Here is a 27142-nt window from a genome sequence, read left to right on the forward strand (position 1 = left end):
TGACAGCCCAGGACGTTCGCGCCGTCGGGACCGTTCTGGGGCAGGATTCAACGCGCTGGTCCCACTATGCTGCATGGGACCGCCAGTATCTAGACTCAGTTTATTTTCCGTGAAAAAAATTATCCGGAGCGGAAAAGCCAAAAGCCGAAAAATTAAAAATAAATATTATCAAAAAATAAAAAAGCGGGCAAAAAAATAAAAAGGTGCAACACGAGGACTTCCAAGGGGGTCACCCATCCTTGTACAACTCTCGCCCAAGCACGCTTAACTGCGGAGTTCTGATGGGATCCGGTAAGTTAGCGCTGGTATGATCGCACCCATGACATACTTTTCGAAACTCCCTTTTATAACAAAGCAACAGACCTTGACGGTCTGGGACATTCGCGCCGCCGGGGCCGTTCTGGTATAAGATTCAACGCGCTGGTCCCGCTATGCTGCATTGCAACTCCAGTATCCGGACTCAGTTTATTTTCGGAGGAAAAAAATTATCCGGAGCGGAAAAGCAAAAAGCCGAAAAATTAAAAACAAATACTATCAAAAAATAAAAAAGCGGGCAAAAAATAAAATGGGTGCAACACGAGGGCTTCCAATGGGTTCACCCATTCTAGTACTAGTCTCGCCCAAGAACGCTTAACTGTGGAGTTCTAATGGGATCCGATGCATTAGTGCTGGTATGATCGTACCCTTGACATACCCTTCGAAACTCCCTTTTATAACAAAGCAGCAGACCTTGACAGCCCGGGACATTCGCACCGCCGGGGCCGTTCTGGCGCAGGATTCAACGCGCTGGTCCCGCTATGCTGCATGGCACCGCTAGTCTCCGGACTCAGTTTATTTTTCGTGAAAAAAAATTATCCGGAGCGGAAAAGCCAAAAGCCAAAAAATTAAAAATAAATATTATCGAAAAATAAAAAAGTGGGCAAAAAATAAAAAGGTGCAACACGAGGACTTCCAAGGGGGTTACCCATCCTAGTACGACTCTCGCCCAAGCACGCTTAACTGCGGAGTTCTGATGGGATCCGATAAGCTAGTGCTGGTATGATCGCACCCATGACATACTTTTCGAATCTCCCTTTTATAACAAAGCAGCAGACCTTGACGACCTGGGACATTCGCGCCACCGAAGCCGTTCTGGCGTAGGATTCAACGCGCTGGTCCCGCTATGCTGCATGGCAACTTCAGTATCCGGACTCAGTTTATTTTCGGAGGAAAAAAATTATCCGGAACCGAAAAGCAAAAAGCCGAAAAATTAAAAACAAATACTATCAAAAAATAAAAAAGCGGGCAAAAAATAAAATGGGTGCAACACGAGGGCTTCCCATGGGTTCACCCATCCTAGTACTAGTCTCCCCCAAGCACGCTTAACGGTGGAGTTCTAATGGGATCCGATGCCTTAGTGCTGGTATGATCGTACCCTTGACATACCCTTCGAAACTCTCTTTTATAACAAAGCAGCAGACCTTGACAGCCTGGGACATTCGTGCCGCCGGGGCCGTTCTGGCGCAGGATTTAACGCGCTGGTCCCGCTATGCTGCATGGCACCGCCAGTCTCCGGACAAAGTTTATTTGCGGAGGAAAAAAATTATCCAGAGCGGAAAAGCAAAAAACCAAAAAATTAAAAACAAATATTATCAAAAAATAAAAAAGCGGGCAAAAAATAAAATAGGTGCAACACGAGGACTTCCCATGGGTTCACCCATCCTAGTACTAGTCTCGCCCAAGCACGCTTAACTGTGGAGTTCTAATGGGATCCGATGCATTAGTGCTGGTATGATCGTACCCTTCACATACCCTTCGAAACTCTCTTTTATAACAAAGCAGCAGATCTTGACAGCCCAGGACATTCGCGCCGTCGGGACCGTTCTGGGGCAGGATTCAACGCGCTGGTCCCACTATGCTGCATGGGACCGCCAGTATCTAGACTCAGTTTATTTTCCGTGAAAAAAATTATCCGGAGCGGAAAAGCCAAAAGCCGAAAAATTAAAAATAAATATTATCAAAAAATAAAAAAGCGGGCAAAAAAATAAAAAGGTGCAACACGAGGACTTCCAGGGGGGTCACCCATCCTAGTACAACTCTCGCCCAAGCACGCTTAACTGCGGAGTTCTGATGGGATCCGGTAAGTTAGTGCTGGTATGATCGCACCCATGACATACTTTTCGAAACTCCCTTTTATAACAAAGCAACAGACCTTGACGGTCTGGGACAATCGCGCCGCCGGGGCCGTTCTGGTATAAGATTCAACGCGCTGGTCCCGCTATGCTGCATTGCAACTCCAGTATCCGGACTCAGTTTATTTTCGGAGGAAAAAAATTATCCGGAGCGGAAAAGCAAAAAGCCGAAAAATTAAAAACAAATACTATCAAAAAATAAAAAAGCGGGCAAAAAATAAAATGGGTGCAACACGAGGGCTTCCAATGGGTTCACCCATTCTAGTACTAGTCTCGCCCAAGAACGCTTAACTGTGGAGTTCTAATGGGATCCGATGCATTAGTGCTGGTATGATCGTACCCTTGACATACCCTTCGAAACTCCCTTTTATAACAAAGCAGCAGACCTTGACAGCCCGGGACATTCGCACCGCCGGGGCCGTTCTGGCGCAGGATTCAACGCGCTGGTCCCGCTATGCTGCATGGCACCGCTAGTCTCCGGACTCAGTTTATTTTTCGTGAAAAAAAATTATCCGGAGCGGAAAAGCCAAAAGCCAAAAAATTAAAAATAAATATTATCAAAAAATAAAAAAGTGGGCAAAAAATAAAAAGGTGCAACACGAGGACTTCCAAGGGGGTTACCCATCCTAGTACGACTCTCGCCCAAGCACGCTTAACTGCGGAGTTCTGATGGGATCCGGTAAGCTAGTGCTGGTATGATCGCACCCATGACATACTTTTCGAATCTCCCTTTTATAACAAAGCAGCAGACCTTGACGACCTGGGACATTCGCGCCGCCGAAGCCGTTCTGGCGTAGGATTCAACGCGCTGGTCCCGCTATGCTGCATGGCAACTTCAGTATCCGGACTCAGTTTATTTTCGGAGGAAAAAAAATATTCGGAACCGAAAAGCAAAAAGCCGAAAAATTAAAAACAAATACTATCGAAAAATGAAAAAGCAGGCAAAAAATAAAATGGGTGCAACACGAGGGCTTCCCATGGGTTCACCCATCCTAGTACTAGTCTCCCTCAAGCACGCTTAACGGTGGAGTTCTAATGGGATCCGATGCCTTAGAGCTGGTATGATCGTACCCTTGACATACCCTTCGAAACTCTCTTTTATAACAAAGCAGCAGACCTTGACAGCCTGGGACATTCGTGCCGCCGGGGCCGTTCTGGCGCAGGATTTAACGCGCTGGTCCCGCTATGCTGCATGGCACCGCCAGTCTCCGGACTCAGTTTATTTGCGGAGGAAAAAAATTATCCCGAGCGGAAAAGCAAAAAACCAAAAAATTAAAAACAAATATTATCAAAAAATAAAAAAGCGGGCAAAAAATAAAATAGGTGCAACACGAGGACTTCCCATGGGTTCACCCATCCTAGTACTAGTCTCGCCCAAGCACGCTTAACTGTGGAGTTCTAATGGGATCCGATGCATTAGTGCTGGTATGATCGTACCCTTCACATACCCTTCGAAACTCCCTTTTATAACAAAGCAGCAGATCTTGACAGCCCAGGACATTCGCGCCGTCGGGACCGTTCTGGGGCAGGATTCAACGCGCTGGTCCCACTATGCTGCATGGGACCGCCAGTATCTTGACTCAGTTTATTTTCCGTGAAAAAAATTATGCGGAGCGGAAAAGCCAAAAGCCGAAAAATTAAAAATAAATATTATCAAAAAATAAAAAAGCGGGCAAAAAAATAAAAAGGTGCAACACGAGGACTTCCAAGGGGGTCACCCATCCTAGTACAACTCTCGCCCAAGCACGCTTAACTGCGGAGTTCTGATGGGATCCGGTAAGTTAGTGCTGGTATGATCGCGCCCATGACATACTTTTCGAAACTCCCTTTTATAACAAAGCAACAGACCTTGACGGTCTGGGACATTCACGCCGCCGGGGCCGTTCTGGTATAAGATTCAACGCGCTGGTCTCGCTATGCTGCATTGCAACTCCAGTATCCGGACTCAGTTTATTTTCGGAGGAAAAAAATTATCCGGAGCGGAAAAGCAAAAAGCCGAAAAATTAAAAACAAATAGTATCGAAAAATAAAAAAGCGGGCAAAAAATAAAATGGGTGCAACACGAGGGCTTCCAATGGGTTCACCCATCCTAGTACTAGTCTCGCCCAAGAACGCTTAACTGTGGAGTTCTAATGGGATCCGATGCATTAGTGCTGGTATGATCGTACCCTTGACATACCCTTCGAAACTCCCTTTTACAACAAAGCAGCAGACCTTGACAGCCCGGGACATTCGCACCGCCGGAGCTGTTCTGGCACAGGATTCAACGCGCTGGTCCCGCTATGCTGCATGGCACCGCTAGTCTCCGGACTCAGTTTATTTTTCGTGAAAAAAAATTATCCGGAGCGGAAAAGCCAAAAGCCGAAAAATTAAAAATAAATATTATCAAAAAATAAAAAAGTGGGCAAAAAATAAAAAGGTGCAACACGAGGACTTCCAAGGGGGTTACCCATCCTAGTACGACTCTCGCCCAAGCACGCTTAACTGCGGAGTTCTGATGGGATCCGGTAAGTTAGTGCTGGTATGATCGCACCCATGACATACTTTTCGAAACTCCCTTTTATAACAAAGCAGCAGACCTTGACGACCTGGGACATTCGCGCCGCCGAAGCCGTTCTGGCGTAGGATTCAATGCGCTGGTCCCGCTATGCTGCATGGCAACTTCAGTATCCGGACTCAGTTTATTTTCGGAGGAAAAAAATTATCCGGAACCGAAAAGCAAAAAGCCGAAAAATTAAAAACAAATACTATCAAAAAATAAAAAAGCGGGCAAAAAATAAAATGGGTGCAACACGAGGGCTTCCCATGGGTTCACCCATCCTAGTACTAGTCTCGCCCAAGCACGCTTAACTGTGGAGTTCTAATGGGATCCGATGCCTTAGTGCTGGTATGATCGTACCCTTGACATACCCTTCGAAACTCCCTTTTATAACAAAGCAGCAGACCTTGACAGCCTGGGACATTCGTGCCGCCGGGGCCGTTCTGGCGCAGGATTCAACGCGCTGGTCCCGCTATGCTGCATGGCACCGCTAGTCTCCGGACTCAGTTTATTTTTCGTGAAAAAAAATTATCCGGAGCGGAAAAGCCAAAAGCCGAAAAATAAAAAATAAATATTATCAAAAAATAAAAAAGTGGGCAAAAAATAAAAAGGTGCAACACGAGGACTTCCAAGGGGGTCACCCATCCTAGTACGACTCTCGCCCAAGCACGCTTAACTGCGGAGTTCTGATGGGATCCGGTAAGTTAGTGATGGTATGATCGCACCCATGACATACTTTTCGAAACTCCCTTTTATAACAAAGCAGCAGACCTTGACGACCTGGGACATTCGTGCCGCCGGAGCCGTTCTGGCGTAGGATTCAACGCGCTGGTCCCGCTATGCTGCATGGCAACTCCAGTATCCGGACTGAGTTTATTTTCGGAGGAAAAAAATTATCCGGAGCGGAAAAGCAAAAAGCCAAAAAATTAAAAACAAATACTATCAAAAAATAAATAAGCGGGCAAAAAATAAAATGGGTGCAACACGAGGGCTTCCCATGGGTTCACCCATCCTAGTACTAGTCTCGCCCAAGCATGCTTAACTGTGGAGTTCTAATGGGATCCAATGCCTTAGTGCTGGTATGATCGTACCCTTGACATACCCTTCGAAACTCCCTTTTATAACAAAGCAGCAGGCCTTGACAGCCCGGGACATTCGCGCCGCCGGGGCCGTTCTGGCGCAGGATTCAACGCGCTGGTCCCGCTATGCTGCATGGCACCGCTAGTCTCCGGACTCAGTTTATTTTTCGTGAAAAAAAATTATCCGGAGCGGAAAAGCCAAAAGCCGAAAAATTAAAAATAAATATCATCAAAAAATAAAAAAGTGGGCAAAAAATAAAAAGATGCAACACGAGGACTTCCAAGGGGGTCACCCATCCTAGTAAGACTCTCGCCCAAGCACGCTTAACTGCGGAGTTCTGATGGGATCCGGTAAGTTAGTGCTGGTATGATCGCACCCATGACATACTTTTCGAAACTCCCTTTTATAACAAAGCAGCAGACCTTGACGACCTGGGACATTCGCGCCGCCGGAGCCGTTCTGGCGTAGGATTCTGATCGATTATTTCAATTTCAAAAATAAACCACGCAATAGCACGTATCCTGTAGGATAGTGATTACGGGTGTCGGTCCACAGGGATTGAAGAATAAGTTATTTTTCTTTTAAAAATAAATCAAAAAGAAGGATTTGATAACTTGATTTAACTAAATTAAACTATAAGTACGGATTGGAATTTATCAGAGTAAACAGATCTAGGGTTTGGAATCCACCACATAGCATTGCATCAAGGATTGTGTTCTTAATTTTTGTCTTTTGGAGAGGCATGCAATTTTGGCTACAAGCCTTTTAAAATAAAAGCATAAAGAGTGTTAGGAAGATCCATCTTCGGTGTAGCATGAAGTGTCTACCTAAGTATGCTAATCTAGGATGCAGCACACTTCATCTTCCTAGGCATGGATCATCTTAGACTACTTTAGCAAACATGATTAGTAACTAGCATGCTCGAAATTTAAATATCATAAAGAAATATTTCATTGAAAATAAGAATTTAAACAAGCTCCAAAATAATAAAAAAAATAAGAACTACAATGCCCCTGATACATTGCTAGGGCTTCATTCAGCCCTAGACTAGACGTTTAGCCGAGCATGGTGGCCGGATGTCCTTCCATCTTCAAATGAAAGTCTTCCCCTCTCATTCTTCCCAAAATGCCACAAAATATTCTCTTTCCCCCCTTCTCTCTCCTTTTTTTTATTTCTTTTCTCTGGTTCGGCTCTCTTCTTCTCTTCACCGAAACAGGGTCTCCCCTGTTTTTCCTCAACCGAGCTCCCCCCTTTCCAAGCCGATGGCCACCCTCTTTATACCCATTCTCCCCCTTGATGGATCCACTGAGAGTGCGCTGGAGATGCGGATGTGAGATCACGGGATGCCCGGACGCGGAGGAGGCTGGGATCACGGAGAGGAGCTGGGGATTCACGGTCTGATTGTTGATCCAACGCACGGCTCAGTTGGTGCGGGAGGAGGTCATTGAAGAGTGATCCATGGAAGGAGCCGATCTCGGCCGTGGTGGAAGCTGGGATCACGGAAAGAAGGCTGGGCTCTTGATGCGGCTCGGAACGCACGCGGTTGATGGCGGAGCTAGATCTCGGCTGCGGGCTGCGTCACCGGCGGAGGAAGAGGCGGAGATGCTGGGATTTTGACTGCTAGGAGTGGATCGTTGATCTCGGAGGAGAAGACGCGGGCTGTGATGGCGAAGGGGCTGGATCTCCGCTGCTGGGAAGAGTCGACCGCACGGGCACGGTGGGCACGCGGCTGATTGCGGTGGTGCTGATCGCTCCGAATGGCTGCTGTGCGGAGGCGGAGGGCGGAGGCGCAGGCGGAGGAACGGGAGGTTGGCCGCACCGCATGGAGGATTTCTTAGGCGACGCCATCTCGTGGCTGGAACGGGAGAATCGACGGGAATCTCGGCCGTGATGCACTGCGGGGGAGGGGGGAAGAAGATAAACAGTGAACTCATTTGTTATCATATATTTTTTTTGTAACACTGTTCATATGAACAGTGTTTTCACGGGATACTGTTCATATGAACAGTGTTTTCAGTGATTCTTCTCATTAATTTTTTTTTCTTGTTTTAAATTTATCAATTTTATATGAAGGCAGGTAATGAATTGGTTGGGAATTGACTTTGGGTTTGAGGTGGGTCATGATCGTTGATTTGTTTGAACTTACTCTTGAGCCCAATGTCGTTTAAATTTAATTTTTGCTAAACTGCTTCAGACTGGACTCAACAAGGCTAAAAGCAGGACCGTGACTTAATAAGAGGGTTAATCAAATATTTTTCTATACAATTATAACTTTTAATCTAATCAAGACCAAAGCCCATTTAATTATAACCTTAGCCGGGTCAACACAATCTCCTTATATGTTTTTTTCTATAGTTTTCATGAAAGATTGCAATTAAGAGAGAGACAAGTTCAGAATCTAGTTTAAGAGAATAATTACCATATTTTAAACTTACTTCAATGTTTGTTCAATTTCATGGTAAAATATGTATTTATCAGTTTAAAAATATTGATAAGTGCTATGGAAAGGTAACTAAATTATAAATTATTAAGCACTTATCGCACCCCCAAACCTATGTTTTGCTAGTCCTCGAGCAAAATAAAATTAAAGAAAAGCTCTAACTCACTTTCGCAGGCATCGCGATTGCATTTACCATATGCAACAAGGCTTTAAACCCCTAGGTTACCCTAGTGGACGAGTTATAGTCTCGTGAGGGTTTCCAGTGAAGATACCCACAAACTTCAATATCATTTATTGTTATGATTAATTTGTTGTTGTTGTTGTTTTTTTTTTTTTATTTGATTGATGAAACTTCAAATTCCAAGTGCATACTAGCTAAAAAAAAAATTTTTTTTAATTAAAATCTAATTTAAGATACATAAATGATAAGAATTTCAAAGCACATACGGTTTTATTTACTAAGTCAGCCCAAATTCTAGATTAGTATGCAATCTAAGTTAAAGTCATTAAGTTTCCGTTTAGGGAGTTGTAAGACTTATTTATACTGGAGTGCTCGGTGAAATCTGGACCGTACACAAGCTAAGGGTTCGGATCTCCAAAATATTGTTAATACTAGTAGTTTCCAAGGATTGGTCGAAAAGACCTACTCACTGATTCAAAATCATCTTATCTGCAGGATTTCGAGAGTTGTGGATGTTTACTTTAGTACCTCACGGGCTTTATCTGTAATATTCCAGTTTACTCGAATTTTTACAATGACGGCTTTCACACTATTGTTTTTTCGGTCAATACAACATTTTTTTTTCTTTTTTTTAAAGAAAGATATATAAATTGTGCACTTTTACTCTTGTGGTGATTTCTCCGTGTAACGAGCAATCAGTCGACAACTCTCACACCAGTTGGCATAAGGTGTCGGGCATCAAGACTCCCCTACGGACTTATGCTCGGAGTCCTCATCACAAGCCTACTTGATCTTTGACAATAGGTAGCCCTTTTCGATGTTCCTGACTAAATCCATTTTTATTGATGTTTTTTTTTTTGGATTAGATAAGTATGATTCATCAGGGTCCAAGGTTGCTACCATACTCTCAACATAATGTCGAGCCTAGACCTTAGAAGAGTCGGCCAGTGTGTAGTGAAATTTCAAAGTATTAATTAGCTTACAACTCCCTAAGAGAGACTTAATAAAAAGAACTGAAATTTGTATTACTTCCCACTAGTCATTGGGCTTTTTAGATTTTATATACCTTGTGTGTTTATCATTCTCGCATAAATGTATATAAATTAGGATTTTTTTTTTAACAAAAACTTTTTTTAACAACTTTTTTTTATTATTTTATAAAAAATGAAAATAAACACATTTTTTTTAAAAAATATTTTTATTTTTTATTTTTTTAAAAAAATGATTTTTTTATTATTATTTTTTTATTTTTTATTTTTTTTTATTTTTATTTTTTTTTTGGGATGAAAATCAAGATGAATACCCCCAAACCTAAACCTAACATTGTCCTCAATGTTAAGAAATAATCTAAGAGAATTGGGTTGCCTCCCAACAAGCGCTAAGTTTATTGTCTTCAGCCAGACATAGTGAGATAGTTTTTGCATCTCCTTCTATGAGGTCATCTATTTTGTCTATCATAAAACACTCAATTTTCCTTGCGGGTTGGTCGGCCGCATTGAACACATTTAATTTTACCTTCATATTCCCAAATGATATGTTCATTACCCCTGTTCTACAATTGATGCATGCATTGGCTGTTGCTAGAAAGGGCCGCCCAAGGATCACGGGGATTTGTTTCTTAGGATTAGGCTCATGTTCCATATCAAGGACAATGAAATCTACTGGAAAATAGAATTTGTCTACCTTGACAAGAACATCTTCAATTATCCCACGTGGTGTTTTTACAGATCGATCAGCCAATTGAAGGGATACCGAGGTTGGTTTTAACTCACCTAAACCAAGTTTCTCATAAACTGAATAAGGTAGAAGGTTGACACTTGCCCCTAGATCTAAGAGTGCTCGATCAATGAAATTATTTTCTAAGACACAGGAGATGGTGGGAGCACCAGGATCTTTGAATTTTGGAGGGGTGTTGTGTTGGAGAATAGAACTCACTTGCTCAGTTAGGAAGACCTTTTTAGGCACATGTGCCCTAGATTTTCGCTTTTGTGTACAAAGGTCTTTGAGAAATTTGGCATAGGAGAGAACTTGTCTAATAGCATCAAGAAGCGGAAGGTTGATTTTCACTTGTTTGAAAACCTCCATCATCTCCTCTAGTGAAGTTCCCTTCTTGCCAAAGGGAGAGGGTGAATTAAGAGCTTCAGGAAATGGAGCCTTTGGGGTGTGAGTTTTGGCAGAAGGTGGACTAGCTGAAGAAGAAGAAGGTTTTAGATTTTTATTTGACATATGTCTATCCTCTTCTTCATCTTCCTTATTATTATCTTCCCCAATCTTATTGTCTACTACACATCCACTCCTTAGGGTAGTCAAAGCATTGGCTTATTCATGATGAATTGCATTTAATTGATTTTCTTGAGTCATATATTGTCCCCTAGGATTACTTAGTGGTTGGCTTGGAAGCTTTTCTTCCTCTCGCTTGTTCAGTGCATTAGCTAGTTGCCCCATTTGGGATTCTAGCTTGGCGATGGATTGCGTGTGAGAGTGCACCAATTGTGTAATGGTTTCCAAACCTTGAAGGGCGTTCAACACTTTCTCCTCAAAGGCTGTGTTTCTTTGGGATGGAGGAGGAGTGTGTTGAAATTGAATCGTGGGACGGTAGGGATGAATATTTTGTGGGGTTTGAAAATTCTGAGGATTTTGAAAATTTTGGGAATAGGGTTGGGCTGTGGTCGAAGCTTACTGCTTCTAAGAGAAATTTGGATGATTTCGCCATCCCGGATTATATGTATTGGAAAATGGGTGATTACCCGGTCTGGGCTATGTTTGAGCAGCATTGATGTGTTCTTGCACGAGTTCGGGGAATTGGGGCGCTGAGGGGCACTCATGAATAGGGTGGGATGGGCTAGAACAAATAGTACACACTTGTGCTTGGGAAGAGTTCATGTAATGCCCCCCTATCATCAGTTGGTCAATCTTATGGGACAATGCATCTACCTTGCTAGACAGGTCCATAGAATGACTTATTTCACAAATGGCCCCTTTTCTTTGAAAATTCAGGGGTGCTTGACGAGAACATGAAGCATGGTGGAGGGAGTTTTCATTAAGATTTTCAAATAGTTGCCATGCTTCATGCTCATTTCGAAGCATGAAAGTCCCCCCGCATGCGGCATCAATCATCTGACAGTTTCGTTCAGTCAATCCGTCATAGAAACATTGCACTAGCTGCCACTTAGGTATTTGATGATGAGGGCATTTACGGATTAGGTCTCGAAATCTCTCCCAAGTTTCATGAAATTCTTCTCCCTCAGTTTGGGAGAAGCTTGTAATGGCACGTCTAAACTGGTTCGTTCTTCCTATGGAAAAGTATTTTTTAAGGAATTCTTGTTGCATTTGATCCCAAGAACGAATTGAGTTAGTTTCTAAAGAATTCAGCCATTGTTTGGCTCTATCTTTAAGGGAGAAGGGAAATAATCTAAGTTTCAGAGCATCATCAGTGAAGTTCTGAATCTTGACAGTGGTGCAAATCTCAAGGAATTCATCTAGGTGTTTATATGGGTCTTCATTGGTGAGCCCATAAAAAGATGGGAGCATTTGGATCACACTAGACTTTATTTCATATTGTACCGCTGCTACTTCAGGTAATTGAATGCAAGATGGGGAAGTGTAAATGGTGGGAGTAAAGTACTCTCTCAGGAGTTTGGGTTGTTCTTCAGCCATCTTAAGAGGTGGGGATGATCCTAATGTTTTGATCTTAGCTCGAATGTTCCTAAGGGTTCATTCTATTTCAGGGTCAAAGGGTAATAGGTTTCGTACTCTAGAACGACTACCTTGCATACACTAGTCCTCGATCAATCAAGCATGCAATAAAAGAGAAAAACATATCAATCTTAGTCTTTGTCCTAAAATCACTAGACAGCTCCTAACTGGTTTGAAGAGGGCACCTAAGCCTCCAATCCGGTCTAATGAACCGAGTTGACTAGGTAAGCTCCCAGGTAAGTGGAGGGGTCACGATGCGTTCGCAAAGGTCCCACTTAAAACCCACTTGCCTCGAACAGATGAACTGTCTCCCTATAGGGACAAAGCTTGCCTAGACATCAACTAAGCCACAAAGCGAAATTGGTGCAACTTTCGGTGATCTTCGTCCTATTGAGCTCGAATGTCCCTAGGAGCCAACGTCTAATTGATTTTAATTAAAGTGACACTATGTGAGATTGAGTTCACCTAAGTTGGGCAAGAATCTGGTGATGAAATCCGGCTCTTATCTTGTTGGGGTAATTGCCCTTACTATGTGCGGATTAATTTGTGTATGTGTATCAAGCATGCATTCACACTTTTGCTGAAATTAAAATCAAACAATCACCACAAAATTTCAAGCTAATAATTAATTTAAATAAGAAAGGTTTAGAGGTTACCAAAGGAAATTTTTCCAGCAATTTAAAATTTTTTAAACAAACCTCTAAAGTATTCCTTTTTGATAACCCAGATCTCCTCTTCGATTCCTGATCAAATATGACCAAAAGAAAAATTAAAAAAAAATTTAGTAGAAGAGAAAAAGGAGATAAGAAAAGTAACAATAATAGAAAATAATTTTTTTATTTTATTTTAGATATATATATTTTTTTTTGAAAGTTTTTTTTTAATTAATTAATTTTTTTTTAATTATAGAAAAAATAACTATGCTAGCAATCCCCGGCAACGGCGCCAAAAATTGATCGGTTATTTCAATTTCAAAAATAAACCACGCAATAGCACGTATCCTGTAGGATAGTGAATATGGGTGTCGGTCCACAGGGATTGAAGAATAAGTTATTTTTCTTTTAAAAATAAATCAAAAAGAAGGATTTGCCAACTTGATTTAACTAAATTAAACTATAAGTACGGATTGGAATTTATCAGAGTAAATAGATCTAGGGTTTGGAATCCACCACATAGCATTGCATCAAGGATTCTGTTCTTAATTTTTGTCTTTTGGAGAGGCATGCAATTTTGGCTACAAGCCTTTTAAAATAAAAGCATAAAGAGTGTTAGGAAGATCCATCTTCGGTGTAGCATGAAGTGTCTACCTAAGTATGCTAATCTAGGATGCAGCACACTTCATCTTTCTAGGCATGGATCATCTTAGACTACTTTAGCAAACATGATTAGTAACTAGCATGCTCGAAATTTAAATATCATAAAGAAATATTTCATTGAAAATAAGAATTTAAACAAGCTCCAAAATAATAAAAAAAAATAAGAACTACAATGCCCCTGATACATTGCTAGGGCTTCATCCAGCCCTAGACTAGACGTTTAGCCGAGCATGGTGGCCGGATGTCCTTCCATCTTCAAATGAAAGTCTTCCCCTCTCATTCTTCCCAAAATGCCACAAAATATTCTCTTTCCCCCCTTCTCTCTCCTTTTTTTTATTTCTTTTCTCTGGTTCGGCTCTCTTCTTCTCTTCACCGAAACAGGGTCTCCCCTGTTTTTCCTCAACCGAGCTCCCCCCTTTCCAAGCCGATGGCCACCCTCTTTATACCCATTCTCCCCCTTGATGGATCCACTGAGAGCGCGCTGGAGATGCGGATGTGAGATCACGGGATGCCCGGACGCGGAGGAGGCTGGGATCACGGAGAGGAGCTGGGGATTCACGGTCTGATTGTTGATCCAACGCACGGCTCGGTTGGTGCGGGAGGAGGTCATTGAAGAGTGATCCATGGAAGGAGCCGATCTCGGCCGTGGTGGAAGCTGGGATCACGGAAAGAAGGCTGGGCTCTTGATGCGGCTCGGAACGCACGCGGTTGATGGCGGAGCTAGATCTCGGCTGCGGGCTGCATCACCGGCGGAGGAAGAGGCGGAGATGCTGGGATTTTGACTGCTAGGAGTGGATCGTTGATCTCGGAGGAGAAGACGCGGGCTGTGATGGCGAAGGGGCTGGATCTCCGCTGCTGGGAAGAGTCGACCGCACGGGCACGGTGGGCACGCGGCTGATTGCGGTGGTGCTGATCGCTCCGAATGGCTGCTGTGCGGAGGCGGAGGCGGAGGCGCAGGCGGAGGAACGGGAGGTTGGCCGCACCGCATGGAGGATTTCTTAGGCGACGCCATCTCGTGGCTGGAACGGGAGAATCGACGGGAATCTCGGCCGTGATGCACTGCGGGGGAGGGGGGGAAGAAGATAAACAGTGAACTCATTTGTTATCATATATTTTTTTTGTAACACTGTTCATATGAACAGTGTTTTCACGGGATACTGTTCATATGAACAGTGTTTTCAGTGATTCTTCTCATTATTTTTTTTTCTTGTTTTAAATTTATCAATTTTATATGAAGGCAGGTAATGAATTGGTTGGGAATTGACTTTGGGTTTGAGGTGGGCCATGATCGTTGATTTGTTTGAACTTACTCTCGAGCCCAATGTCGTTTAAATTTAATTTTTGCTAAACTGCTTCAGACCGGACTCAACAAGGCTAAAAGCAGGACCGTGACTTAATAAGAGGGTTAATCAAATATTTTTCTATACAATTATAACTTTTAATCTAATCAAGACCAAAGCCCATTTAATTATAACCTTAGCCGGGTCAACACAATCTCCTTATATGTTTTTTCTATAGTTTTCATGAAAGATTGCAATTAAGAGAGAGACAAGTTCAGAATCTAGTTTAAGAGAATAATTACCACATTTTAAACTTAGTTCAATATTTGTTCAATTTCATGGTAAAATATGTATTTATCAGTTTAAAAATATTGATAAGTGCTATGGAAAGGTAACTAAATTATAAATTATTAAGCACTTATCAGATTCAATGCGCTGGTCCCGCTATGCTGCATGGCAACTCCAGTATCCGGACTCAGTTTATTTTCAGAGGAAAAAAATTATCCGGAGCGGAAAGGCCAAAAGCCGAAAAATTAAAAATAAATATTATCAAAAAATAAAAAAGCGGGCAAAAAATAAAATGGGTGCAACACGAGGACTTCCAAGGGGGTCACCCATCATAGTACTACTCTCGCCCAAGCATGCTTAACTGCGGAGTTCTGATGGGATCCGGTGCGTTAGTGCTGGTATGATCGCACCCATGACATACCCTTCGAAACTTCCTTTTATAACAAAGCAGCAGACCTCGACGGCTCGAGACATTCGCGCCGGCGGGGCCGTTGTGCCGTAGGATTCAACGCGCTGCTACCGCTATGCTGCATGGCACTGCCAGTCTCCGGACTCAGTTTATTTTCGGGGGAAAAAAATTATCCGAAGAAGAAAAGCCAAAAGCCGGCAAATTAAAAATAAATATTATCAAAAAATAAAAAAGCGGGCAAAAAATAAAAGGGGTGCAACACGAGGACTTCCCAGGAGGTCACCCATCCTAGTACTACTCTCGCCCAAGCACGCTTAACTGCGGAGTTCTGATGGGATCCGGTGCATTAGTGCTGGTATGATTGCACCCATGACAAGCCCTTCGAAACTCCCTTTTATGACAAAGCAGCAGACCTCGACGGCCCGAGACATTCGCGTCGCCGGGGCCGTTCTGGCGTAGGATTCAACGCGCTGGTCCCGCTATGCTGCATGGCACCGCCAGTCTCCGGACTCAGTTTATTTTCGTGGAAAAAAAATTATCCGAAGTGGAAAAGCCAAAAGCCGAAAAATTAAAAATAAATATTATCAAAAAATAAAAAAAGGGCAAAAAATAAAAGGGGTGCAACACGAGGACTTCCTGGGGGGTCACCCATCCTAGTACTACTCTCGCCCAAGCACGCTTAACTGCGGAGTTCTGATGTGATCCGGCGCATTAGTGCTGGTATGATCGCACCCATGACAAGCCCTTCGAAACACCATTTTATGACAAAGCAGCCGGTCTCGACGGCCCGAGACATTCGCGCCGCCGGGGCCGTTCTGGCGTAGAATTCAACGCGCTGGTCCCGCTATGCTGCATGGCACCGCCAGTCTCCGGACTCAGTTTATTTTCGGAGGAAAAAAATTATCCGAAGAGGAAAAGCCAAAAGCCGAAAAATTAAAAACAAATATTATCAAAAAATAAAAAAACGGGCAAAAAATAAAAGGGGTGCAACACGAGGACTTCCCAGGTGGTCACCCATCCTAGTGCTACTCTCGCCCAAGCACGCTTAACTGCAGAGTTCTGATGGGATCCGGTGCATTAGTGCTGGTATGATCGCACCCATGACAAGCCCTTCGAAACTCCCTTTTATGACAAAGCAGCCGGTCTCGACGGCCCGAGACATTCGCGCCGCCGGGGCCGTTCTGGCGTAGGATTCAACGCGCTGGTCCCGCTATGCTGCATGGCACCGCCAGTCTCCGGACTCAGTTTATTTTCGGAGAAAAAAAATTATCCGAAGAGGAAAAGCCAAAAGCCGAAAAATTAAAAATAAATATTATCAAAAAATAAAAAAAGGGCAAAAAATAAAAGGGGCGCAACACGAGGACTTCCCAGGTGGTCACCCATCCTAGTGCTACTCTCGCCCAAGCACGCTTAACTGCGGAGTTCTGATGGCATCCGGTGCATTAGTGCTGGTTTGATCGCACCCATGAGCCCTTCGAAACTCCCTTTTATGACAAAGCAGCAGACCTCGACGGCCCGAGACATTTGCGCCGCCGGGGCCGTTCTGGCGTAGGATTCAACGCGCTGGTCCCGCTATGCTGCATGGCACCGCCAGTCTCCGGACTCAGTTTATTTTCGGGGGAAAAAAATTATCCGAAGAGGAAAAGCCAAAAGCCGAAAAATTAAAAATAAATATTACCAAAAAATAAAAAAGCGGGCAAAAAATAAAAGGGGTGCAACACGAGGACTTCCCAGGGGGTCACCCATCCTAGTACTACTCCCGCCCAAGCATGCTTAACTGCGGAGTTCTGATGGGATCCGGTGCATTAGTGCTGGTATGATTGCACCCATGACAAGCCCTTCGAAACTCCCTTTTATGACAAAGCAGCAGACCTCGACGGCCCGAGACATTCGCGCCGCCGGGGCCGTTCTGGCGTAGGATTCAACGCGCTGGTCCCGCTATGCTGCATGGCACCGCCAGTCTCCGGACTCAGTTTATTTTCTGAGAAAAAAATTATCCAGAGAGAAAAGCCAAAAGACCGAAAAATTAAAAATAAATATTATCATAAAATAAAAAAGCGGGCAAAAGATTAAAAGGGTGCAATACGCAAGCACGCTCAACTGCAGAGTTTTGATGGGATCCGGTGCATTAGTGCTGGTATGATTGCACCCAAGACATACCCTTCGAAACACCCTTTTATAACAAAGCAGCAGACCTCGACGGCCCGAGACATGCACGCCGCCGGCTGCGTTCTGGCGTAGGATTCAACGCGCTGGTGCCGCTATGCTGCATGGCACCGCCAGTCTCCGGACTTAGTTTATTTTCGGAGAAAAAAAATTATCCGGAGAGAAAAGCCAAAAGCCGAAAAATTAAAAATAAATATTATCATAAAATAAAAAAGCGGGCAAAAAATAACAGGGGTGCTACACGAGGACTTGCCAGGGGGTCATGATCGCACCCATGACATACCCTTCGAAACTCTCTTTTATAACAAAGCAGCAGACCTCGACGGCCCGAGTCATTCGCGCCGCCGGGGCCGTTCTAGCGTAGGATTCAACGCGCTGGTCCCGCTATGCTGCATGGCACCGCCAGTCTCCGGATTCAGTTTATTTTCGGAGGAAAAAAATTAATCGGAGAGGAAAAGCCAAAAGCCGAACAATTAAAAATAAATATTATCAAAAAATAAAAAAGCGAGCGAAAAATAAAAGGGGTGGAACACGAGGACTTTCCAGGGGGTCACCCATCCTAGTACTACTCTCGCCCAAGCACGCTTAACTGCGGAGTTCTGATGGGATCCGGTGCATTAGTGCTGGTATGATCGCACCCATGACTTGCCCTTCGAAACTCCTTTTTATGACAAAGCAGCAGACCTCGACGGCCCGAGACATTCGTGCCGCCGGGGCCGTTCTGGCGCAGGATTCAACGCGCTGGTCCCGCTATGCTGCATGGCACCGCTAGTCTCCGGACTCAGTTTATTTTCGGAGAAAAAAAATTATCCGGAGAGGAAAAGCCAAAAGCCGAAAAATTAAAAATAAATATTATCAAAAAATAAAAAAAGGGGCAAAAAATAAAAGGAGCGCAACACGAGGACTTCCCAGGTGGTCACCCATCCTAGTGCTACTCTCGCCCAAGCACGCTTAACGGCGGAGTTCTGATGGGATCCGGTGCATTAGTGCTGGTATGATCGCACCCATGACAAGCCCTTCGAAACTCCCTTTTATGACAAAGCAGCAGACCTCGACGGCCCGAGACATTCGCGCCGCCGGGGCCGTTCTGGCGTAGGATTCAATGCGCTGGTCCCGCTATGCTGCATGGCACCGCCATTCTCCGGACTCAGTTTATTTTCTGAGAAAAAAATTATCCAGAGAGAAAAGCCAAAAGACCGAAAAATTAAAAATAAATATTATCATAAAGTAAAAAAGCGGGCAAAAAATTAAAAGGGTGCAATACGCAAGCACGCTTAACTGCGGAGTTTTGATGGGATCCGGTGCATTAGTGCTGGTATGATTGCACCCATGACATACCCATCGAAACACCCTTTTATAACAAAGCAGCAGACCTCGACGGCCCGCGACATGCACGCCGCCGGCTGCGTTCTGGCGTAGGATTCAACGCGCTGGTGCCGCTATGCTGCATGGCACCGCCAGTCTCCGGACTTAGTTTATTTTCGGAGGAAAAAAATTATCCGGAGAGAAAAGCCAAAAGCCGAAAAATTAAAAATAAATATTATCATAAAATAAAAAAGCGGGCAAAAAATAACAGGGGTGCTACACGAGGACTTGCCAGGGGGTCATGATCGCACCCATGACATACCCTTCGAAACTCTCTTTTATAACAAAGCAGCAGACGTCGACGGCCTGAGTCATTCGCGCCGCCGGGGCCGTTCTAGCGTAGGATTCAACGCGCTGGTCCCGCTATGCTGCATGGCACCGCCAGTCTCCGGATTCAGTTTATTTTTGGAGGAAAAAAATTATTCGGAGAGGAAAAGCCAAAAGCCGAACAATTAAAAATAAATATTATCAAAAAATAAAAAAGCGAGCGAAAAATAAAAGGGGTGGAACACGAGGACTTTCCAGGGGGTCACCCATCCTAGTACTACTCTCGCCCAAGCACGCTTAACTGCGGAGTTCTGATGGGATCCGGTGCATTAGTGCTGGTATGATCGCACCCATAACATGCCCTTCGAAACTCCTTTTTATGAGAAAGCAGCAGACCTCGACGGCCCGAGACATTCGTGCCGCCGGGGCCGTTTTGGCGCAGGATTCAACGCGCTGGTCCCGCTATGCTGCATGGCACCGCTAGTCTCCAGACTCAGTTTATTTTCGGAGAAAAAAAATTATCCGGAGAGGAAAAGCCAAAAGCGAAAAAATTAAAAATAAATATTATCAAAAAATAAAAATGCGGGCAAAAAATAAAAGGGGTGCAGCACGAGGACTTCCCAGGGGGTCACCCATCCTAGTACTACTCTCGCCCAAGCACGCTTAACTGCTGGGTTCTAATGGGATCCGGTGCATTAGTGCTGGTATGATCGCACCCATGACGTACCCTTCGAAACTCACTTTTATAACAAAGCAGCAGATCTCGACGGCCCGAGACATTCGCGCCGCCGGGGCTGTTCTGGCGCAGGATTCAACGCGCTGGTCCCGCTATGCTGCATGGCACCGCCAGTCTCCGGACTCAGTTTATTTTCGGAGAAAAAAATTATCCAGAGAGAAAAGCCAAAAGACCGAAAAATTAAAAATAAATATTATCATAAAATAAAAAAGCGGGCAAAAAATTAAAAGGGTGCAACACGCAAGCACGCTTAACTGCGGAGTTTTGATGGGATCCGGTGCATTAGTGCTGGTATGATTTCACCCATGACATACCCTTCGAAACACCCTTTTATAACAAAGCAGCAGACCTCGACGGCCCGAGACATGCACGCCGCCGGCTGCGTTCTGGCGTAGGATTCAACGCGCTGGTGCCGCTATGCTGCATGGCACCGCGAGTCTCCGGACTTAGTTTATTTTCGGAGGGAAAAAATTATCCGGAGAGAAAAGCCAAAAGCCGAAAAATTAAAAATAAATATTATCATAAAATAAAAAAGCGGGCAAAAAATAACAGGGGTGCTACACGAGGACTTCCCAAGGGGTCATGATCGCACCCATGACAAGCCCTTCGAAACTCCCTTTTATGACAAAGCAGCAGGTCTCGACGGCCCGAGACATTCGCACCGCCGGGGCCGTTCTGGCGTAGGATTCAACGCGCTGGTCCCACTATGCTGCATGGCACCACCAGTCTCCGGACTCAGTTTATTTTCGAAGGAAAAAAATTATCCGAAGAGGAAAAGCCAAAAGCCGAAAAATTAAAAATAAATATTATCAAAAAATAAAAAAACGGGCAATAAATAAAAGGGGTGCAACACGAGGACTTCCCAGGTGGTCACCCATCCTAGTGCTACTCTCGCCCAAGCACGCTTAACTGCGGAGTTCTGATGGGATCCGGTGCATTAGTGCTGGTACGATCGGACCCATGACAAGCCCTTCGAAACTCCCTTTTATGACAAAGCAGCCGGTCTCGACGGCACGAGACATTCGCGCCGCCGGGGCCGTTCTGGCGTAGGATTCAACGCGCTGGTCCCGCTATGCTGCATGGCACCGCCAGTCTCCGGACTCAGTTTATTTTCGGAGGAAAAAAATTATCCGAAGAGGAAAAGCCAAAAGCCGAAAAATTAAAAATAAATATTATCAAAAAATAAAAAAAGGGCAAAAAATAAAAGGGGCGCAACATGAGGACTTCCTAGGTGGTCACCCATCCTAGTGCTACTCTCGCCCAAGCACGCTTAACTGCGGAGTTCTGATGGGATCCGGCGCATTAGTGCTGGTATGATCGCACCCATGACAAGCCATTCGAAACTCCTTTTTATGACAAAGCGGCCGGTCTCGACGGCCCGAGACATTCGCGCCGCCTGGGCCGTTCTGGCGTACGATTCAACGCGCTGGTCCCACTATGCTGCATGGCACCGCCAGTCTCCGGACTCGGTTTATTTTCGGGGGAAAAAAATTATCCGAAGAGGAAAAGCCAAAAGCCGAAAAATTAAAAATAAATATTATCAAAAAATAAAAAAGCGGGCAAAAAATAAAAGGGGTGCAACACAAGGACTTTCCACGGGGTCACCCATCCTAGTACTACTCTCGCCCAAGCACGCTTAACTGCGGAGTTCTGATGGGATCCGGTGCATTAGTGCTGGTATGATCGCACCCATGACATGCCCTTTGAAACTCCCTTTTATGACAAAGCAGCAGACCTCGACGGCTCGAGACATTCGCGCCGGCGGGGCCATTGTGCCGTAGGATTCGACGCGCTGGTCCCGCTATGCTGCATGGCACTGCCAGTCTCCGGACTCAGTTTATTTTCGGGGTAAAAAAATTATCCGAAGATTAAAAGCCAAAAGCCGGCAAATTAAAAATAAATATTATCAAAAAAAAAAAGCGGGCAAAAAATAAAAGGGGTGCAACACGAGGACTTCCCAGGGGGTCACCCATCCAAGTACTACTCTCGCCCAAGCACGCTTAACTGCGGAGTTCTGATGGGATCCGGTGCATTAGTGCTGGTATGATTGCACCAATGACAAGCCCTTCGAAACTCCCTTTTATGACAAAGCAGCAGACCTCGACGGCCCGAGACATTCGCGCCGCCGGGGCCGTTCTGGCGTAGGATTCAACGCGCTGGTCCCGCTATGCTGCATGGCACCGCCAGTCTCCGGACTCAGTTTATTTTCGTGGAAAAAAAATTATCCGAAGTGGAAAAAGCCAAAAGCCAAAAAATTAAAAATAAATATTATCAAAAAATAAAAAAAGGGCAAAAAATAAAAGGGGTGCAACACGAGGACTTCCTGGGGGGTCACCCATCCTAGTACTACTCTCGCCCAAGCACGCTTAACTGCGGAGTTCTGATGTGATCCGGCGCATTAGTACTGGTATGATCGCACCCATGACAAGCCCTTCGAAACTCCTTTTTATGACAAAGCAGCCGGTCTCGACGGCCCGAGACATTCGCGCCGCCGGGGCCGTTCTAGCGTAGAATTCAACACGCTGGTCCCGCTATGCTGCATGGCACCGCCAGTCTCCGGACTCAGTTTATTTTCAGAGGAAAAAAATAATCCGAAGAGGAAAAGCCAAAAGCCGAAAAATTAAAAACAAATATTATCAAAAAATAAAAAAAAGGGCAAAAAATAAAAGGGGTGCAACACGAGGACTTCCCAGGTGGTCACCCATCCTAGTGCTACTCTCGCCCAAGCACGCTTAACTGCGGAGTTCTGATGGGATCCGGTGCATTAGTGCTGGTATGATCGCACCCATGACAAGCCCTTCGAAACTCCCTTTTATGACAAAGCAGCCGGTCTCGACGGCCCGAGACATTCGCGCCGCCGGGGGCGTTCTGGCGTAGGATTCAATGCGCTGGCCCCGCTATGCTGCATGGCACCGCCAGTCTCCGGACTCAGTTTATTTTCGGAGGAAAAAAATTATCCGAAGAGGAAAAGCCAAAAGCCGAAAAATTAAAAATAAATATTATCAAAAAATAAAAAAACGGGCAAAAAATAAAAGGGGCGCAACACGAGAACTTCCTAGGTGGTCACCCATCCTAGTGCTACTCTCGCCCAAGCACGCTTAACTGCGGAGTTCTGATGGGATCCGGTGCATTAGTGCCGGTATGATCGCACCCATGACAAGCCCTTCGAAACTCCCTTTTATGACAAAGCAGCCGGTATCGACGGCCCGAGACATTCGCGCCGCCGGGGCCGTTCTGGCGTAGGATTCAACGCGCTGGTCCCGCTATGCTGCATGGCACCGCCAGTCTCCGAACTCAGTTTATTTTCGTGGAAAAAAAATTATCCGAAGTGGAAAAGCCAAAAGCCGAAAAATTAAAAATAAATATTATCAAAAAATAAAGAAAGGGCAAAAAATAAAAGGGGTGCACCACGAGGACTTCCTGGGGGGTCACCCATCCTAGTACTACTCTCGCCCAAGCACGCTTTACTGCGGAGTTCTGATGGGATCCGGCGCATTAGTGCTGGTATGATCGCACCCATGACAAGCCCTTCGAAACTCCCTTTTATGACAAAGCAGCCGGTCTCGACGGCCCTAGACATTCGCGCCGCCGGGGCCGTTCTGGCGTAAAATTCAACGCGCTGGTCCCGCTATGCTGCATGGCACCGCCAGTCTCCGAACTCAGTTTATTTTTGGAGGAAAAAAATTATCCGGAGTGGAAAAGCCAAAAGCCGAAAAATTAAAAATAAATATTATCAAAAAATAAAAAAGCGGGCAAAAAATTAAAGGGGTGCAACACGAGGACTTCCCAGAGGGTCACCCATCCTAGTACTACTCTCGCCCAAGCATGCTTAACTGCGGAGTTCTGATGGAATCCGTTGCATTAGTGCTGGTATGATCGCACCCATGACATGCCCTTCGAAACTTCCTTTTATGACAAAGCAGCAGACCTCGACGGCCCGAGACATTCGCGCCGGCGGGGCCGTTCTGGCGTAGGATTCAACGCGCTGGTCCCGCTATGTTGCATGGCACCGCCAGTCTCCGGACTCAGTTTATTTTCGGGGGAAAAAATTATCCGAAGAGGAAAAGCCGAAAGCCGAAAAATTAAAAATAAATATTATCAAAAAATAAAAAAGCGGGCAAAAAATAAAAGGGGTGCAACACGAGGACTTCCCAGGGGGTCAACCATCCTAGTACTACTCTCGCCCAAGCACGCTTAACTGCGGAGTTCTGATGGGATCCGGTGCATTAGTGCTGGTATGATCGCACCCATGTCAAGCCCTTCGAAACTCCCTTTTATGACAAAGCAGCAGGTCTCGACGGCCCGAGACATTCGCACCGCCGGGGCCGTTCTGGCGTAGGATTCAACGCGCTGGTCCCGCTATGCTGCATGGCACCGCCAGTCTCCGGACTCAGTTTATTTTCGTGGAAAAAAAATTATCCGAAGTGGAAAAAGCCAAAAGCCAAAAAATTAAAAATAAATATTATCAAAAAATAAAAAAAGGGCAAAAAATAAAAGGGGTGCAACACGAGGACTTCCTGGGGGGTCACCCATCCTAGTACTACTCTCGCCCAAGCACGCTTAACTGCGGAGTTCTGATGTGATCCGGCGCATTAGTACTGGTATGATCGCACCCATGACAAGCCCTTCGAAACTCCTTTTTATGACAAAGCAGCCGGTCTCGACGGCCCGAGACATTCGCGCCGCCGGGGCCGTTCTAGCGTAGAATTCAACACGCTGGTCCCGCTATGCTGCATGGCACCGCCAGTCTCCGGACTCAGTTTATTTTCAGAGGAAAAAAATAATCCGAAGAGGAAAAGCCAAAAGCCGAAAAATTAAAAACAAATATTATCAAAAAATAAAAAAAAGGGCAAAAAATAAAAGGGGTGCAACACGAGGACTTCCCAGGTGGTCACCCATCCTAGTGCTACTCTCGCCCAAGCACGCTTAACTGCGGAGTTCTGATGGGATCCGGTGCATTAGTGCTGGTATGATCGCACCCATGACAAGCCCTTCGAAACTCCCTTTTATGACAAAGCAGCCGGTCTCGACGGCCCGAGACATTCGCGCCGCCGGGGGCGTTCTGGCGTAGGATTCAATGCGCTGGCCCCGCTATGCTGCATGGCACCGCCAGTCTCCGGACTCAGTTTATTTTCGGAGGAAAAAAATTATCCGAAGAGGAAAAGCCAAAAGCCGAAAAATTAAAAATAAATATTATCAAAAAATAAAAAAACGGGCAAAAAATAAAAGGGGCGCAACACGAGAACTTCCTAGGTGGTCACCCATCCTAGTGCTACTCTCGCCCAAGCACGCTTAACTGCGGAGTTCTGATGGGATCCGGTGCATTAGTGCCGGTATGATCGCACCCATGACAAGCCCTTCGAAACTCCCTTTTATGACAAAGCAGCCGGTATCGACGGCCCGAGACATTCGCGCCGCCGGGGCCGTTCTGGCGTAGGATTCAACGCGCTGGTCCCGCTATGCTGCATGGCACCGCCAGTCTCCGAACTCAGTTTATTTTCGTGGAAAAAAAATTATCCGAAGTGGAAAAGCCAAAAGCCGAAAAATTAAAAATAAATATTATCAAAAAATAAAGAAAGGGCAAAAAATAAAAGGGGTGCACCACGAGGACTTCCTGGGGGGTCACCCATCCTAGTACTACTCTCGCCCAAGCACGCTTTACTGCGGAGTTCTGATGGGATCCGGCGCATTAGTGCTGGTATGATCGCACCCATGACAAGCCCTTCGAAACTCCCTTTTATGACAAAGCAGCCGGTCTCGACGGCCCTAGACATTCGCGCCGCCGGGGCCGTTCTGGCGTAAAATTCAACGCGCTGGTCCCGCTATGCTGCATGGCACCGCCAGTCTCCGAACTCAGTTTATTTTTGGAGGAAAAAAATTATCCGGAGTGGAAAAGCCAAAAGCCGAAAAATTAAAAATAAATATTATCAAAAAATAAAAAAGCGGGCAAAAAATTAAAGGGGTGCAACACGAGGACTTCCCAGAGGGTCACCCATCCTAGTACTACTCTCGCCCAAGCATGCTTAACTGCGGAGTTCTGATGGAATCCGTTGCATTAGTGCTGGTATGATCGCACCCATGACATGCCCTTCGAAACTTCCTTTTATGACAAAGCAGCAGACCTCGACGGCCCGAGACATTCGCGCCGGCGGGGCCGTTCTGGCGTAGGATTCAACGCGCTGGTCCCGCTATGTTGCATGGCACCGCCAGTCTCCGGACTCAGTTTATTTTCGGGGGAAAAAATTATCCGAAGAGGAAAAGCCGAAAGCCGAAAAATTAAAAATAAATATTATCAAAAAATAAAAAAGCGGGCAAAAAATAAAAGGGGTGCAACACGAGGACTTCCCAGGGGGTCAACCATCCTAGTACTACTCTCGCCCAAGCACGCTTAACTGCGGAGTTCTGATGGGATCCGGTGCATTAGTGCTGGTATGATCGCACCCATGTCAAGCCCTTCGAAACTCCCTTTTATGACAAAGCAGCAGGTCTCGACGGCCCGAGACATTCGCACCGCCGGGGCCGTTCTGGCGTAGGATTCAACGCGCTGGTCCCGCTATGCTGCATGGCACCGCCAGTCTCCGGACTCAGTTTATTTTCGGAGGAAAAAAATTATCCGGAGTGGAAAAGCCAAAAGCCGAAAAATTAAAAATAAATATTATCAAAAAATAAAAAAGCGGGCAAAAAATTAAAGGGGTGCAACACGAGGACTTCCCAGAGGGTCACCCATCCTAGTGCTACTCTCGCCCAAGCATGCTTAACTGCGGAGTTCTGATGGAATCCGGTGCATTAGTGCTGGTATGATCGCACCCATGACATGCCCTTCGAAACTTCCTTTTATGACAAAGCAGCAGACCTCGACGGCCCGAGACATTCGCGCCGGCGGGGCCGTTCTGGCGTAGGATTCAACGCGCTGGTCCCGCTATGCTGCATGGCACCGCCAGTCGCCGGACTCAGTTTATTTTCGGGGGAAAAAATTATCCGAAGAGGAAAAGCCGAAATCCAAAAAATTAAAAATAAATATTATCAAAAAATGAAAAAGCGAGCAAAAAATAAAAGGGGTGCAACACGAGGACTTCCCATGGGGTCACCCATCCTAGTACTACTCTCGCCCAAGCACGCTTAACTGCGGAGTTCTGATGGGATCCGGTGCATTAGTGCTGGTATGATCGCACCCATGACAAGCCCTTCGAAACTCCCTTTTATGACAA

At 45.3% G+C, this 27142-nt stretch overlaps 25 non-coding genes and 20 pseudogenes across 25 annotated transcripts; 1 reads left to right on the plus strand and 44 right to left on the minus strand.

The window, feature by feature from the left end:
- Positions 1-200: 200 nt before the first annotated feature.
- Positions 201-319, minus strand: LOC149753801 (5S ribosomal RNA; annotated as a pseudogene).
- Positions 320-566: 247 nt separating this feature from the next.
- Positions 567-685, minus strand: LOC148703887 (5S ribosomal RNA; annotated as a pseudogene).
- A 246-nt stretch (positions 686-931) lies between these two features.
- LOC148703888 (5S ribosomal RNA) lies at positions 932-1050 on the minus strand (annotated as a pseudogene).
- A 247-nt stretch (positions 1051-1297) lies between these two features.
- On the minus strand, positions 1298-1416 carry LOC148703889 (5S ribosomal RNA; annotated as a pseudogene).
- Positions 1417-1663: 247 nt separating this feature from the next.
- Positions 1664-1782, minus strand: LOC148703890 (5S ribosomal RNA; annotated as a pseudogene).
- Positions 1783-2028: 246 nt separating this feature from the next.
- On the minus strand, positions 2029-2147 carry LOC148703891 (5S ribosomal RNA; annotated as a pseudogene).
- A 247-nt stretch (positions 2148-2394) lies between these two features.
- Positions 2395-2513, minus strand: LOC148703892 (5S ribosomal RNA; annotated as a pseudogene).
- Positions 2514-2759: 246 nt separating this feature from the next.
- LOC148703893 (5S ribosomal RNA) lies at positions 2760-2878 on the minus strand (annotated as a pseudogene).
- A 613-nt stretch (positions 2879-3491) lies between these two features.
- Positions 3492-3610, minus strand: LOC148703894 (5S ribosomal RNA; annotated as a pseudogene).
- Positions 3611-3856: 246 nt separating this feature from the next.
- On the minus strand, positions 3857-3975 carry LOC148703895 (5S ribosomal RNA; annotated as a pseudogene).
- Positions 3976-4222: 247 nt separating this feature from the next.
- On the minus strand, positions 4223-4341 carry LOC148703896 (5S ribosomal RNA; annotated as a pseudogene).
- A 246-nt stretch (positions 4342-4587) lies between these two features.
- On the minus strand, positions 4588-4706 carry LOC148703897 (5S ribosomal RNA; annotated as a pseudogene).
- A 247-nt stretch (positions 4707-4953) lies between these two features.
- On the minus strand, positions 4954-5072 carry LOC148703898 (5S ribosomal RNA; annotated as a pseudogene).
- Positions 5073-5318: 246 nt separating this feature from the next.
- On the minus strand, positions 5319-5437 carry LOC148703899 (5S ribosomal RNA; annotated as a pseudogene).
- Positions 5438-5684: 247 nt separating this feature from the next.
- LOC148703900 (5S ribosomal RNA) lies at positions 5685-5803 on the minus strand (annotated as a pseudogene).
- A 246-nt stretch (positions 5804-6049) lies between these two features.
- On the minus strand, positions 6050-6168 carry LOC148703901 (5S ribosomal RNA; annotated as a pseudogene).
- Positions 6169-11586: 5418 nt separating this feature from the next.
- On the plus strand, positions 11587-11692 carry LOC149753802 (small nucleolar RNA R71). The gene has a single exon (XR_016409300.1). It is a non-coding gene; the product is annotated as a small nucleolar RNA R71 (small nucleolar RNA).
- Positions 11693-15284: 3592 nt separating this feature from the next.
- On the minus strand, positions 15285-15403 carry LOC120109661 (5S ribosomal RNA). The gene has a single exon (XR_005510464.3). It is a non-coding gene; the product is annotated as a 5S ribosomal RNA (ribosomal RNA).
- Positions 15404-15650: 247 nt separating this feature from the next.
- LOC120109665 (5S ribosomal RNA) lies at positions 15651-15769 on the minus strand. The gene has a single exon (XR_005510468.2). It is a non-coding gene; the product is annotated as a 5S ribosomal RNA (ribosomal RNA).
- Positions 15770-16015: 246 nt separating this feature from the next.
- LOC120109687 (5S ribosomal RNA) lies at positions 16016-16134 on the minus strand. Its single transcript, XR_005510495.2, has one exon. It is a non-coding gene; the product is annotated as a 5S ribosomal RNA (ribosomal RNA).
- Positions 16135-16381: 247 nt separating this feature from the next.
- LOC148703902 (5S ribosomal RNA) lies at positions 16382-16500 on the minus strand. Its single transcript, XR_015981166.2, has one exon. It is a non-coding gene; the product is annotated as a 5S ribosomal RNA (ribosomal RNA).
- A 246-nt stretch (positions 16501-16746) lies between these two features.
- LOC148703903 (5S ribosomal RNA) lies at positions 16747-16865 on the minus strand (annotated as a pseudogene).
- Positions 16866-17109: 244 nt separating this feature from the next.
- Positions 17110-17228, minus strand: LOC148703904 (5S ribosomal RNA). The gene has a single exon (XR_015986428.1). It is a non-coding gene; the product is annotated as a 5S ribosomal RNA (ribosomal RNA).
- An 859-nt stretch (positions 17229-18087) lies between these two features.
- On the minus strand, positions 18088-18206 carry LOC148703905 (5S ribosomal RNA). Its single transcript, XR_015981142.1, has one exon. It is a non-coding gene; the product is annotated as a 5S ribosomal RNA (ribosomal RNA).
- A 247-nt stretch (positions 18207-18453) lies between these two features.
- Positions 18454-18572, minus strand: LOC148703906 (5S ribosomal RNA). Its single transcript, XR_015981131.1, has one exon. It is a non-coding gene; the product is annotated as a 5S ribosomal RNA (ribosomal RNA).
- Positions 18573-19431: 859 nt separating this feature from the next.
- On the minus strand, positions 19432-19550 carry LOC148703907 (5S ribosomal RNA). Its single transcript, XR_015981143.1, has one exon. It is a non-coding gene; the product is annotated as a 5S ribosomal RNA (ribosomal RNA).
- A 247-nt stretch (positions 19551-19797) lies between these two features.
- Positions 19798-19916, minus strand: LOC148703908 (5S ribosomal RNA; annotated as a pseudogene).
- Positions 19917-20775: 859 nt separating this feature from the next.
- Positions 20776-20894, minus strand: LOC148703909 (5S ribosomal RNA; annotated as a pseudogene).
- A 246-nt stretch (positions 20895-21140) lies between these two features.
- On the minus strand, positions 21141-21259 carry LOC148703910 (5S ribosomal RNA; annotated as a pseudogene).
- A 247-nt stretch (positions 21260-21506) lies between these two features.
- LOC148703911 (5S ribosomal RNA) lies at positions 21507-21625 on the minus strand. Its single transcript, XR_015978612.1, has one exon. It is a non-coding gene; the product is annotated as a 5S ribosomal RNA (ribosomal RNA).
- Positions 21626-21870: 245 nt separating this feature from the next.
- Positions 21871-21989, minus strand: LOC149753803 (5S ribosomal RNA). Its single transcript, XR_016402815.1, has one exon. It is a non-coding gene; the product is annotated as a 5S ribosomal RNA (ribosomal RNA).
- Positions 21990-22236: 247 nt separating this feature from the next.
- LOC149753804 (5S ribosomal RNA) lies at positions 22237-22355 on the minus strand. Its single transcript, XR_016408165.1, has one exon. It is a non-coding gene; the product is annotated as a 5S ribosomal RNA (ribosomal RNA).
- A 247-nt stretch (positions 22356-22602) lies between these two features.
- Positions 22603-22721, minus strand: LOC149753805 (5S ribosomal RNA). The gene has a single exon (XR_016404051.1). It is a non-coding gene; the product is annotated as a 5S ribosomal RNA (ribosomal RNA).
- Positions 22722-22968: 247 nt separating this feature from the next.
- On the minus strand, positions 22969-23087 carry LOC149753806 (5S ribosomal RNA). The gene has a single exon (XR_016407102.1). It is a non-coding gene; the product is annotated as a 5S ribosomal RNA (ribosomal RNA).
- Positions 23088-23333: 246 nt separating this feature from the next.
- LOC149753807 (5S ribosomal RNA) lies at positions 23334-23452 on the minus strand. The gene has a single exon (XR_016408970.1). It is a non-coding gene; the product is annotated as a 5S ribosomal RNA (ribosomal RNA).
- Positions 23453-23699: 247 nt separating this feature from the next.
- LOC149753808 (5S ribosomal RNA) lies at positions 23700-23818 on the minus strand. The gene has a single exon (XR_016408296.1). It is a non-coding gene; the product is annotated as a 5S ribosomal RNA (ribosomal RNA).
- A 246-nt stretch (positions 23819-24064) lies between these two features.
- On the minus strand, positions 24065-24183 carry LOC149753809 (5S ribosomal RNA). Its single transcript, XR_016401507.1, has one exon. It is a non-coding gene; the product is annotated as a 5S ribosomal RNA (ribosomal RNA).
- Positions 24184-24430: 247 nt separating this feature from the next.
- Positions 24431-24549, minus strand: LOC149753810 (5S ribosomal RNA). The gene has a single exon (XR_016408166.1). It is a non-coding gene; the product is annotated as a 5S ribosomal RNA (ribosomal RNA).
- A 247-nt stretch (positions 24550-24796) lies between these two features.
- LOC149753811 (5S ribosomal RNA) lies at positions 24797-24915 on the minus strand. Its single transcript, XR_016404052.1, has one exon. It is a non-coding gene; the product is annotated as a 5S ribosomal RNA (ribosomal RNA).
- A 247-nt stretch (positions 24916-25162) lies between these two features.
- On the minus strand, positions 25163-25281 carry LOC149753812 (5S ribosomal RNA). Its single transcript, XR_016407103.1, has one exon. It is a non-coding gene; the product is annotated as a 5S ribosomal RNA (ribosomal RNA).
- Positions 25282-25527: 246 nt separating this feature from the next.
- On the minus strand, positions 25528-25646 carry LOC149753813 (5S ribosomal RNA). Its single transcript, XR_016408971.1, has one exon. It is a non-coding gene; the product is annotated as a 5S ribosomal RNA (ribosomal RNA).
- Positions 25647-25893: 247 nt separating this feature from the next.
- Positions 25894-26012, minus strand: LOC149753814 (5S ribosomal RNA). The gene has a single exon (XR_016408298.1). It is a non-coding gene; the product is annotated as a 5S ribosomal RNA (ribosomal RNA).
- A 246-nt stretch (positions 26013-26258) lies between these two features.
- On the minus strand, positions 26259-26377 carry LOC149753815 (5S ribosomal RNA). Its single transcript, XR_016401508.1, has one exon. It is a non-coding gene; the product is annotated as a 5S ribosomal RNA (ribosomal RNA).
- Positions 26378-26624: 247 nt separating this feature from the next.
- LOC149753816 (5S ribosomal RNA) lies at positions 26625-26743 on the minus strand. The gene has a single exon (XR_016409016.1). It is a non-coding gene; the product is annotated as a 5S ribosomal RNA (ribosomal RNA).
- A 246-nt stretch (positions 26744-26989) lies between these two features.
- LOC149753817 (5S ribosomal RNA) lies at positions 26990-27108 on the minus strand. The gene has a single exon (XR_016412544.1). It is a non-coding gene; the product is annotated as a 5S ribosomal RNA (ribosomal RNA).
- Between the last annotated feature and the right edge of the window lie 34 nt (positions 27109-27142).

The sequence above is a fragment of the Phoenix dactylifera genome, chromosome 4 (genome assembly GCF_051530095.1).
Source record: "Phoenix dactylifera cultivar Ajwa chromosome 4, Ajwa_hap1_PhDact_Kaust_v1.1, whole genome shotgun sequence".
Lineage (NCBI taxonomy): Eukaryota > Viridiplantae > Streptophyta > Magnoliopsida > Arecales > Arecaceae > Phoenix > Phoenix dactylifera.